General features: G+C 41.9%; 1 long non-coding RNA gene across 1 annotated transcript in view; it reads right to left on the bottom strand.

Moving 5' to 3' along the window:
- LOC125965237 (uncharacterized) overlaps window positions 1-12,878 on the bottom strand; it is a 148,934-nt gene extending 136,056 nt beyond the window's left edge. The window contains exon 1 of the long non-coding RNA XR_007478889.1: window positions 12,823-12,878. This is a non-coding gene — a long non-coding RNA (uncharacterized LOC125965237). The remainder of the gene's footprint in view (window positions 1-12,822) is intronic.
- Window positions 12,879-13,800: the final 922 nt, after the last annotated feature.

Genomic DNA, 13,800 nt, shown 5'->3' with positions numbered 1-13,800 from the left:
AACAAATTACAAGAGAATAAATCCAAATGGCCAATAAATATAGGTAAAGCATTTTATTAGTAATGAAGGAAACGCAAACTAAAAGCACAAAGAGATAACACTATACACCCACCAGATTGGCAAGAATTAAAAAGTTTGATAATACCAAGTATTGGCAAAGATGTGTAATAATGAGAAGTCTCATACACTTCGGGGGAGGAGGGTGGAGTATAAACTGGTATAGCTGCTTTGGAAAACAATCCGGCATTATCCACTACAGGTGAAGATGTATACAGCTTATAACTCAGTGCCTCTACCACTACACGTGTCCTACAGAAACTCATGTATGTGTACACCAGGATAATATATGCCAGACTGTTCAAGGCAGAATTACTTGTAATTATTCAAAATTGGAAATAAGCCAAATGTTCTTCTACAGAATGGATACATTGGGATATTAATACAAAAGAAGACCATATAACAATAAAAATAGATGCAGCTATTTGCAACACAAATGACTCTCAAATAACATTGAACAAAAGATATAAAATGAAAGAATACATACAATCTGATTTCCATTCATATAAAATTTTAAAACAGGGAAAACCAAACCATATCGTTTATGGAGACATACCAAAGTGGTAAAACTATCAAATAAAGCCATAAAAGGATTATTACAAAAGTCAGAACAGTAGCTCTTTCTAGGGTAGTGGAAGAGTGATATGATTGAGGAAGGGTGCCTGGAGAGCTTTCAGACTGCTGGCAACGTTCTGATTCTTGACCCAGGTGGCAGTTACAATAGGTTCACTTTATTATTATGTGTTAAACTGTACATATGTTAAAGTTTTTTTCCTGAATGAATATCACAGCAAAAATTTTTTTTAATTGTATGTATAATTTGTGTGTTTCCAAGGATTTCCTGTCTTCTGGGATTACTCTTCCCTTGAATAACCAAATAAGAATAATAAGTCTCCATCATGTGGGACTGTGGGGATACCAGTCTGGTCATTTTAAGTGGCCTCTCATTTCAAACTGCTGCCGCAGGCTGCTCCTGCTACCTGACTACCGCCCACCCTTGCAGTGATTGTGCTGTAACTGGGTGGCCTCAAAGCAGGGAACTGGGTGCTCTCTACTACTCCCATTCCAAGCACAGTAGTCACCAATCATTTTTGATCTTGCAAGTTATCAGTGTGGTATTGTTGAGCTCGCACAAATGTGTGAATATTTCCTTATTTATAATTTTTATACATTTTAAACTAACATTTCAAGTGGATGTAAACCCATATTTCAAAAATGTTGACTTTTTGGTTACCATCTTGACAGATCTGGTTAGTCATGATTATTTTTTTCCTTTAAATACGTCTGATGAAAAGCCGTTTTCTTGGGGTCCGTTTGTTTGTGTTATCAGCATTAACTTCAATCTCCAGTTTCTTTGCAGGAATCTTTTAAACAATTTGTCCATTTTTTTATGAGGATGAATTTAGATAAAACTAGATGATATAATCCATAACCTCACTCAACTGCCCATGTGTAAATTACAATATACCTCAATAGATCAGAGTAATGAATAACACTATATTAGTTACCTTTTGCAAGTGCCCTCAAAAACTTGGTGGCTTAAAAGATTTATTATCTTGTAGTTTCTGTGTGTCAGAATTCCAGGCTTGGATTCATGAGGCGCCTTTGCTTCAAGGTCTCTCATGAGGTTGAAGTACCATCCAGGGCTGTAGTGTCATCTGAAGCCTTGCTGGGATGGGGGCAGGGAGAGGGAAAGGCAAGTTATACACTTCCAAACTCACTCATGTGGTGACTGGCAAGCCTCAGTCCCTTTCCAGCTGGGCTCTCCATGGAATTGCCTTACAACATCCCCCAGGTGAGCAATTCAAGAGAGAAACCAAGACAGCAGCCACAATTTGACCACAAGAGTGAGCTCCCAGGCAGGGCCAGCTTCATGGGCATATGACCTGTGAAGTCTCAACCAGCCCTGGGCTTAGAAGGGCCCTACACTTGGATTAATGCTCTGCTGTACTATCTTGAAATTCTTGATAATTTTTGAACAAGGAATCCATATTTTCAGTTTGCATCGAACTCTACAAATGATACAGCAAGTCCTGTACCCCAGGCAGGCATATTTTTGCTAACTGTCACTCAACTCTAATTAGAGCCACATTTTACCAGGTGAGGACACCTAAATGAGGGTAATCAGATTCTCTCTTAGGAATTTCCACTAGAGTCCGAAGCTGGGAATAGGAGTCAAGTCACAAAAATGGGAGAACTCTGGAAAGAAGGTCCAGAAAATGCTGCTTCTGAAGTCACCAGAGCAATCTTGGTTCTTCCCAAGTCCTGGACATTCAGCTCTTCCTTGGATTCCATGATCGATCCCAGGCTCTTTCCAGTAAATCTGTCTTTTTGCTTTATCAAACTGTGTTTGGGATTTGTTCCTTTTAACCAAAGAATCTTAATGGATTTAACCAACTTTGTTGGTTGGCCAAGCTTTGGCTAAGACTGCACAATAGCTTCCGACCTACTTGGTGGTGTGCTGGAGGTGGCTTACACACACTTGCGAGAGTCAATTTTGTGCATTTCTTCCCAACTTGGTGTTCAATGATGTCATAAAGATAGCTTGAAATCAGTCAAGTATTTACACACAGAAATCAGAAAATGCTGCAAATCAGGAATTTTCCCCCAAGAGAGCCAGTTGTTAAACATTTACCAGCTTGTCACTGGACCTAGTCCTGCTTTAGGATATGATGCGGGAGTTACGTGGGACTAGGCTCTGTTGGGATAAGGCAGTGGAAAAAGAGACAGCCCACAAATATAACAATAAAACCCCAAATCCTAACTCTCACGGTGCAGTGGCTGCCTTCAAGTAGTCTTTCCAGCTTGCAATGAGAATTGCTTCCACCACATTGTTGCCTTTAGAAACCATGAGCTCTTCCCACCTCGTTTATTGGAACAGGGCTGAACACATTATCTGACACGGACCAATCAAATTCTCTCCCCTGGATTCAGTAATTCCCTGTTCAAGATGGCAGGATGAGCAAAGTATTTGTTTTTATCCTCTCCTGAGAGTCCAATAGAATATAAAGGAATAAATCCACCAATATGAAGAGAATCATCAGAAGGTGAGATATTTCAACAAATTTCTAGAGTATAAAGAGAGTTTGGAAGCCTATTAACAGACAAAACAGAGTGAGGAAGCCTCAACCCAGACAAGCCGGGAGACTACTACACAGAGAGGCAAATTGCCCCACAAAAGCTGGAAATGCTGCAAGCTCAGTTGCTAGGTACACAATTCTACTTACTCAGTGACTGTACCAGTTGTGTTGGCAAGCTCCATTCCTCTCTCTTCACCCTCCCTAGGAAAGCAGCCTAGTTCTCTACACATAAGCAAAACAAAGGGGGCCCATGCTAAGGGAATTAGGGTTGATGGAGCAGACGTGGTGCCCCTGGGTAAAGACCTCTCCATGCTTGCATTCGGAGGCCCTCCTAGCCCCAAACCTGGTGCTCCTCCTTGCCAACTCCTCATTTGCTTATTCTGCTAATTGTTGAGCCCTGCTCACATCTACAAATGTTCCAATAATCCTATTTATGAAAGACCAGAAAAACAGACATATACATACAACAGCAGAAAAAACCACCTAGCAACCTAGAAACAAGTCAAGACACCCTCCCATTCTTAATTATAAACAAACAAGCAAAGCTAACCAGACCTCAGAATAAAATGAGTAGTGTGAAAACAAGACAAAACAGACTGAAACACAATAAACTGACCCTGAAAAAAGGGAGATAATTAGAGGAAAAAATTGAAAAGTGAATAAAACACAATAGAACATACTAAGTGAGATGTGAAAAGTATGGAATTCATATAACAAGAACAGAACGCTTTGAGAAAGGAACAAAGCAAACAGACAAGCAGTGAAAATGAGACAAGAAAGAGCACTAGTGTGCTAACCATACAATTGCAAAGTAAAATTCTATTTAGGAGCTGGCATTTTCCTCCATGTGGGATGGAATTAAGAAATATTTTAAAACTCAGGAGCTGGGTTTACTATCCTCCCCCTGTGAAAGCAGCATGAAAGAAAGCCAGGCTTCAGAGAATAGTGAGAAAGCAGAGTAAACAGCAAACACAGAGAAAGAGCAAAAGCACAGCTGGATTTCCAGTTTCCTTCCAGTTCCTATTTCGTGATTCTTGAGGAGTCCCACTGCCTTTGGCTTCTGTGAGATATCCCAGTAGCTTCTTAATAAAATTCCTCTCTTGGTTCAAATTAGGTCAAGTTGATTTTTAGACAGAAGACAAAAGAGTGTTAACTAAGACAACAGGGCTGGTAAACTGGAAAGCGATCCAGTCTCAAGTCCCTCAGGATTGAATGTAACTAAATGGAGGTTCAGAGGAAGAATCAAGCCCAGTGATTGTGCCCTTGTTCCTGTGGTTAACTTTTCCTAAATTCTACACTGACATTCAAATTGTAAAGTTGGACAGCAGATGCCCCACATGCAGTGTTTCCAGCATTTACATTTATTTTCTTAACGTCTTGAAAGAAAGATGGGGCTTAGCCTGCCAAATCTCTAAGCACCTTATAATAACCTATTCAGACATCATATGGAAGGATTAATTTAGCTACTTCACACATTAATACAGCAGAAAACAAACTAAACTACCTTTTCATGTATCCGAGGCAGCCTGGGAATTTTAAATGCCACTGTGGATTTACCTGAAAATAATACATTTTCATCCTTAAAGCCAAACGTGGGGGAAGAAAAAGAAACAACCTAAAGAGAAAGAGCCTCAAATTAGCAATTTGACTGGGAGAACATTACATCAGCCCCTAGTTCTCCTCCTCCCTCCTCAAGATGTTTTCCCCCCGTGTCCTTCCTTCACTTTGCCCTCTGGGAGGAAACTAGGAGGCCTGGCACGTTCTGGTCCGGAAGAACATTCATGCCCCTGGTGTGATCCAGCTAAAGGAGAGAAATATAGCTTTGGTGGGAGAAAAAGAAAAGGTAAGTTATCAAGAAAATGGAGATCTCACAAAATGAAAGATACAGATGTTGGGGGAATGGAGCTTTCTGATCTTAAAACCAGCTTTGCCTTTTTCAAATGCATGGTAATTGTATTTTTCTTTGTGGATTTTGGTCTTATTGGTTGGTTTGTTTGCTTGTGTTCCAGCTTGAGACAAGTTGCCTTCTCAACCCAGCCACAGTCCATGAATTTGTTGTTTAACCCAAATCCAATTGAGAGTTGCAGGAAAGAGAAGAGGAAACATCTCACACCCAAGTGGCCCACACCATAAACAAAGGGGCACCTCGCTGTGCCAGCTCTTGGCTTCAGATGGACCCAGCGGGGAGCTGGAGTCCCTGTGCCAGGCTGAGGGCAGCCACCGAAGCAGATGCTGAGCAACTCAGAAGAACTATTGATTTCAGACGCTCAAATTCCTCAGGGTGGCCACCCGCCTCTCCTCAATGGGAGGGCGGAGGTAGCTGGGAGCTGTGTTGCCCACCGCTGGCTGCCAGCACGGCTCGAGTTGGGAGACGTGTCCCCAGCTTCTGGCTCCAAGCAGAAGCTTTGGTAGGAATCAGCATTGTCTCTTTATGAAGATTTATGGAGAAGCTGACGAACATTAGGCTGTGAAGCAGAACTCAGGTGAGCTCTCTCCCCTATGTGGAGGATTCAGGAAGGTGGTTTGGATGATCCAGAATGATTCCCTTTCCCCTCTGGTTCCCATTTGTAGCCCAGCCCTGGGCTTGGCCCAGGAGGAAAAGCCAAGGTGAAGCATGCGTGGCTTTCTGGCTACATCCATTCTTCTTCAGAGAGAAAGAGAGAGACTGGCACTTTTTGTGCCATCTCACACAGAGGGGAAAGGCCAAGATAAATGGATAGTTTCAAGGTCATTAGCTTCCTGAGCTCACAGTTTGCTTTTCTCTGCCAGAGGACTGCTTGGAGTGGTTATAAATGTTTCGTGGCTGGGCCAGGGGAGCCCATTGTTGGACCTGGGGCTCTGAGACCTGCTGCCAGTGGCAAATTTGGACTCTGGGGCTGTGGAATATGCCTTCCCTCCCTTCACATGCTTGCCATGAAAGAGGTGGAGCAGCGAAATGCAGGGTGCAATCTCTTGGAAACTCTAGGGCCTCCATCATCGGTGCCTGGCCTTGGGAGAAGGGACCTGGAAAAGACTGGGGAAGAACTCAGAAATGCTCCAGGCTTTCAGTCTTTCTAACCCATGAGGAGATGAGGCAGGAGTTAGGAAGGCAACACTTTAAAAGAAGAGGGAGTCGAGGTGGGCGGCCTGACAGTGATGGGGGGAGGTGGGAAGGTAGATGGGGAGAGTAGGGTCTTCATTCGAACTCCATTGTGATCTGAGCTTTAGTTTTGTTTCTCTTAATCACTTTCAGGGCTCTCCATGTTCTATTTTGACTATGCCACATCCTCACTTCTCTTTTTAACTTCAAAATTTTTATTTTTATTATCAAATAAATAAATTTTATTTATTTGACCGAAAAAACAAAAGCAAACTTTAAGTTTCAACAATTTCCATGGTTCCAAATTTATCCCCAAGCCTTGAAATTGTACATGGACACATTTTTTTCCATCAATGTGTGCATATATGCTCTGTATTGTCCACATAATGTGATTTATAAACATGTTTCCACATATTAGCATAGACTCCATATGTATCGCTTTAAGTGGCCATCAAATAAGTCACTGTGGTGATATCTAAGGGCCTTGGTCATTCCACTATTTATGGATATTTGGGTTAAATATCTCTCTATATATTTATATCTATAATTTTATCCCAAGGTATATATATGTATGTGTGTGTGTGTATATATATGTACGTATATGTGTGTGTATATATATATATATATTTTTTTAATGTATCTTTAAAAAATTTTCTTCTCATGCTAGTCCTTTTCTTTTGCATCACTCCTCTGGGTTATATTCTTACAGCATCAATTACCAGGTCAAAAATATAAATCTTTCACAGTCCTTACTACCTACTACCACTTGGTTCTCCAAAAAACAGAAACCTAACCCTGATACACAGTGTTGGTAGCATTATGCAAATGAAGGATCAACGTAGGTTTTTATCATTTTTCATTTACTTTTGGGAAGGCTGCCTTCTTCTATTGCTTTTTTGCTCTAGTTGCCTTTTCTCCCAGACACTCACATTTTCCAACCACCCTCATGTATATCCTGATTCCTCTCCTCACAACTTGTCATTTAGTGAGGTGTATAGCACCCTGTGCATTTGGCAAATGGCTGGTGACACACCAGCTGCCCAGTAGACCGGCATAGAAAGGGGCTGCTGGCGGTTAAACAACCACACACAAGTCGTGACCTCCAGATGCAGAATTTAAAGGCACGAAGGCTTCCTTACTTCTGCTAGGTGTTGGGTGTTTTCCAAAATTCACCTTCAGGGTGTGGTTGGTGAGTTAGTAAGGGTAGGAGGTGAGGCACTGATCACGGCTCAGGTCCCCTGGTTGATCTTTCTGGATGTGGACAGGCAGGGGGCAGGAATGACATGATTTCCAGAGGGATCTGGCTATCCCATGCTTCACTGCTCAGAAAAGTCCCCTGTGCCAGGTAAGCCTGCCGATGCAGGCACACTGCTCCCATTGAAACGAATGGGGGCAAGCAGTTCCCCACACACTCTACAGCACTGAAAACATACAGCAAGGTGTTTTTTTTCACGTGGAGGGGGAAGGGTTAGGGCCCTGGAGAGAGCACTCAAACCAGAGATTTCTTGCAATGTGGTGCCTTCCCAGGATTCTAGATCTACTGAGAACATCATGTAATCCCTCACTCACAGAGTTGATCACTTTGGGATTCAACAAACGAGCAGGCAGTGATAAAGTGAAGAAAAACAAACACCTTAAAAATGGCATTGCCAGGGTCCTTTGTACCTGTTTGTACCCATGTATTGTTTGGATTTGTCTGTAATTGTGGGTTTATGATGATGTCCATAAATGTGCAATCTAAGCAATTTAATTTGTGGGAGTTTTAGGAAAAAGCAGCTTGGTCTACTTCCAAAGTAGACCAAGTGGGTATCATTGGACCTGCAGAGGTGCAGCTGGTGCAGCCCTCCAGAGGTTTTCCCTTCTTCTGTAAACACCTCATCGGATCTGTCCACCATACTATGTACCCTATGCAGGGCGGACGGTGGAAGAGGGTGCAATAAACAGTGTTGAACAAACAACAGTGAATAAACAAATATGTCCTTAGTGTCCTCACTTTAGTGATGAGAAGACTTCGGTCAGGGAAAGTTCAATAGCTAGCACCAGGGACATGGGTATTTCACTGGACACCTAGACCAGAGTCAGGCCTTCTGCCTCCTGGCCAGCCTCTTTCCTCTTAGCCTGTCTTATGAAGTGGTGATGACTAATTCTTGCCCATACTTTATAGGGTCATTTTTGAGAAATTAAAGCAACATAAAGAAGAACTTATATTTTGTAACTATATGCATGGTGATGGATGCTAACTAGACTTGCGTGGTGATCATTTCATATATACATTTCACAAAATATACAAATATTGAATCACTATGTTATACACTTGAAACTAAAATAATGTCATATGTCAATTACAACTCAATTAAAAAAAAAAAAGGGACTTACCCACCATCAGGGTAGCATAGCATCAGACTGCACCTGGGGTAAATGTTGGAATCTCTCTCCCAGGAGACTTTTAAAGAAAGAACAGACAAATCACCTTGTCTAGACTATATCACCCTATCACCAAACACCGTGTAACATTGTGTAGCTTTATGTGGTTCCTGAGCATTTATATTTGCATTACTCATTGGACTCTTGTAACAACTTGTAGATATAGGTGTTGCATTTACTGATGAGGTAAATGGGCTGCAAAGCAGCCATGTTCTCTCCTCGATCACACAGCTAGCAAGAAGCAAAGCCAAGATCCGAATGTCCAGTATTTCCCATACGCAGCCAACATCAAGTATTAGGACCAGGTCCCTGACACTGTAGTGACCCAGGAATCGTTATAATAACTAACATTGCTTAGGCACTAATGTGTTAGATGTTAACGCATCTGATTCTCACAGCAACCCTGTGAAGCAGGCATTACCCTCATCTTCATTTTTCAGATGAGAAAACTGAGGTACAGAGAAAATAATAACTTGGACAAAGTCACCCCACTGGTTAGCTGCAGAGGCAAGATTGGAACCCAGATGGTCTGACGTTAGACCTGAACTTCTAACCACACATCTCCAAGATAAGGTGAAGATGCATGTGCTCATGGTTATCACGTGGCTTCTGGAGGGTCTGCTTGCTTCTTTGAAGACAATGTCAGAGTTGCCTTCCCCAAATCAGGGGAACGCCTCCCCACAAAGGCAGGACAGGCTGATACAGGAACTGGTTCCACATATCCGAAGGCTTTGTGATGTTTAGCCCTGAATACCCCAGAACAGAGAAGAACAGAGCATTTAAAGCTGAACCAGAATAAGTGAGAATGAACAGGGGAAGTGTGGTCTCTGCCTAGCCCTAGATGACAGTGGGCATTCTCAAAGGGCAAGAGCAGAACAGGCAGCACCCAAGAAATGGGTGCCGTGGTTTGGCGTTACAGGGAGTGCCCAGGCTGCAAGAGCAGGTCCTGCCACAGGCCGTGGGCCTGTGTGGTGTCCCTGAGAGAGAAGAGACAGCCCTACAAAACACAGAAGCACAGGCAGAAACTGTTAATAACTCAGATGCATCAATAGTCATCTAGTAGCCCTGACACAGTTGGGGACCACCTGAGCCAAAAGTAAAGAAATGGCTTTTGCATTTTTATTTGAAACTGTTCACTGTGGGCTGGGAGCTGCCATCCCCCAAGTGTCAGAGACGGACAGGGGTCTGGAGAGTTGCTGGATGAAGCGACTTGGCCCTGCTCACGGAAGGTAGATTGGCACGGCTCCTTGAGGCCTGGGCTGCTGAGGGAACACGCATGACTGCTCCCGGCAGCAGCATGCCTTCTGACATCGAGCCCGGGGAGGCCTGGCGGCAGGGAGAGTGGGGTTTGGCGCCGAGAGCCCCAGAGTTGGACAATTGGACTGTTCACAGTTGGGCCACTTTGGGCTGCTGCTAGTTCTGGCTTTTGCTGGATGCCATTTTTCCTTTTCAGAATCATCTCCATTCTGGGTCCCCTTATCTTTCCTTCTGTTTTCATCCTTGTCTTACACAAAAGATGAGGCTAAATGTTCAAGGATCCCCCACCCCAATATCCAGTCAATTAACTTATTCATTTGTTAATTCATCCATTAATCAGACATCAATTACTAGGCTCCAACTGCATGTCAAGCCCTGTGCCAGGCACCATATATACAGCACAAATATGGATAAGAAACAGTACCTCCCTCTAGGAGTTTCTAGACTGTTAATCTTGGAGGTCAAAAGCAAAGATCAGTTTCAGCAAGTAAATAATTAAACAAGGATCTGTGAACCACTATTAGAGTCAGAAGAGAGAGCTGATTCTAATTACTTCATATTCCCCAAGAAAACTGTTCCCTGATGTGACCATCCTCATACTTCTCTGTGCCTTCAGAGAGGCAACAGGAGTTGCAATTGGAGTGGATGGGAGTCCAGTTCCCTGGTGACTTCTACCTGAGGCTTTCCCAGCTGTCCTAGTCCCTGAGGACCTCAGAGAGGAACACGATGTGGAAGCCAGCACACCAGCCCTTCCACCAGCAAGGAGGAAATGCGAGGAGCAGGTGGTAACAACTAGCTGGGAGGAAACATTTTTAAAAAGGAATTTCATTATGGGACTTCCCTGGTGGTGCAGTGGTTAAGAATCTGCTTGCCAACACAGAGGATACAGGTTCGAGCCCTGGTCCGGGAAGATCCCACATGCCACAGAGCAGCTAAGCCCATGAGCCACAACAACTGAGCCTGCATGCCACAACAAAGAGCAGCCTGCACGCCTGGAGCTTGTACACTGCAACAAGAGAAGCCACCGCAATGAGAAGTCCATGCACCACAACGAAGAGTAGACCCTGCTCACCACAACTAGAGAAAGCCTATGCACAGCAATGAAGACCCAACACAGCCAAATATAAATAAATACATAAATTTATATTAAAAAAGACATTCACAGAAAGATAGACAAAAGTAAAAGGCAGAGAACTTTGTACCAGATGAAGGAACAAGATAAAACCCCAGAAAAACAACTAAATGAAGTGGAGATAGGCAACCTTCCAGAAAAAGAATTCAGACTAATGAGAGTGAAGATGATTCAGGACCTCGGAAAAACAACGGAGGCAAAGATCAAGAAGATGCAAGAAATGTTTAACAAAGACCTAGAAGAATTAAAGAACAAACAAACAGAGATAAACAATAACTGAAATGAAAACTACACTAGAAGGAATCAATAGCAGAACAACAGAGGCAGAAGAACGGATAAGTGACCTGGAAGACAGAATGGTGGAATTCACAGCCACGGAACAAAATAAAGAATAAAGAATGAAAAGAAATGAAGACAGCCTAAGAGACCTCTGGGACAACATTAAACGCAACAACATTCACATTATAGGGTTCCCAGAAGGAGAAGAGAGAGAGAAAGGACCAGAGAAAATATTTGAAGGTATTATAGTCGAAAACTTCCCTAACATGGGAAAGGAAATAGCCACCCAAGTCCAGGAAGTGCAGAGAGTCCCAGGCAGGATAAACCCAAGGAGAAACACGCTGAGACACATAGTAATCAAATTGACAAAAATTAAAGACAAAGAAAAATTATTGAAAGCAACAAGGGAAAAATGACAAATAACATACAAGGGAACTCCCATAAGGTTAACAGCTGATTTCTCAGCAGAAATTCTACAAACCAGAAAGGAGTGGCAAAATATAGTTAAAGTGATGAAAGGGAAAAACCTACAACCAAGATTACTCTACCCAGCAAGGATCTCATTCAGATTTGATGGAGAAATCAAAAGCTTTACAGACAAGCAAAAGCTAAGAGGATTCAGCACCACCAGACCGGCTCTACAACAAATGCTAAAGGAACTTCCTTAAGTGGGAAACACAAGAGAAGAAAAGGACCTACAAAAACAAGCCCATAACAATTAAGAAAATGGTAATAGGAACATACATATCAATAATTACCTTAAACGTGAATGGATTAAATGCTCCAACCAAAAGACACAGGCTTGCTGAATGGATACAAAAACAAGACCCATATATATGCTGTCTACAAGAGAGCCACTTCAGACCTAGGGACACATACAGACTGAAAGTGAGGAGATGGAAAAGCATATTCCATGCAAATGGAAATCAAAAAAAAAGCTGGAGTAACAATACTCATATCAGATAAAATAAACTTTATAATAAAGAATATCGGGGCTTCCCTTGTAGCGCAGTGGTTGAGAGTCTGCCTGCCAATGCAGGGGACATGGGTTTGAGCCCTGGTCTGGGAAGATCCCACATGTCATGAAGCAACTAGGCCCGTGAGCCACAACTACTGAGCCTGCACATCTGGAGCCTGTGCCCCGCAACAAGAGACGCTGCAACAGTGAAAGGCCCACACACCATGATGAAGAGTGGCTCCTGCACCACGATGAAGAGTGGCCCCCACTTGCCGCAACTAGAGAAAGCCCTCACATGAAATGAACACCCAACACAGCCAAAAATAAATAAATAAATAATCCTTCCTTCTATTTTAGGAAAAAAAAAAAGCAAGAATATTACAAGAGACAAGGAAGGACACTACATAATGATCAAGGTATCAATCCAACAAAAAGCTATAACAATTATAAATATATATGCACCCAACAAAGGAACACCTCAATACATAAGGCAACTGCTAACAGCTAAAAAAGAGGAAATTGACAGTAACACAATAATAGTGGGGGACTTTAACACCTCACTTACACCAATGGACAGATCATCCAGACAGAAAATTAATAAGGAAACACAAGCTTTAAATGACACAATAGAACAGATAAACTTGATTGATATTTATAGGACATTCCATCCAAAAACAGCAGATTACACTTTCTTCTCAAGTGCACATGGAACATTCTCCAGGATAGATCACATCTTGAGTCAAAATCAAGCTTTGCTAAATTTAAGAAAATTGAAATCATTTCAAGCATCTTTCTGACCACAACGCTATGAGATAGAAATCGATTACTATCAAGATAGTAATTGATCAAAATGGGGGAAAAATGTAAAAAACATGAACACATGGAGGCTAAACAATACGTTACTAAATAACCAAGAGATCACTGAAGAAATCAAAGAGGAAATCAAAAAATACCTAGAGATAAATGACAATGAAAAAACAATGATCCAAAACCTATGGGATGGAGCAAAAGCAGTTCTAAAAGGGAAGTTTATAGCAATACAAACCTACCTCAAGAAACAAGAAAAATCTCAAATAAACACTCTAACCTTACACCTAAAGGAACTAGAGAAAGAAGAACAAAAAACCCAAAGTTAGTAGAAGGAAAGAATTCATAAAGATCAGAGCAGAAATAAATGAAATAGAAACAAAGAAAACAATAGCAAAGATCAATAAAACTAAAAGCTAGTTCTTTGAGAAGATAAACAGAATTGATAAACCTTTAGCCAGATTCATCAAGAAAAAGAGGGAGAGGACTCAAATCAATAAAATTCAAAATGAAAAAGGAGAAGTTACAACAGACACCACAGAAATACAAAGCATCCTAAGAGACTACTACAAGCAAGTCTATGCCAAAAAAATGGACAACCTGGAAGAAATGGACAAATTCTTAGAAAGAGATAATCTTCCAAGACTGAACCAGGAAGAAATAGAAAATATGAACAGACCAATCACAAGTAATGAAATTGAAACTGTGATTAAAAATCTTCCAACAA

The sequence above is a fragment of the Orcinus orca genome, chromosome 1, assembly GCF_937001465.1.
Source record: "Orcinus orca chromosome 1, mOrcOrc1.1, whole genome shotgun sequence".
NCBI classification, from domain to species: Eukaryota; Metazoa; Chordata; class Mammalia; order Artiodactyla; family Delphinidae; genus Orcinus; species Orcinus orca.
This window is presented reverse-complemented; position numbering and strand designations above follow the sequence as displayed.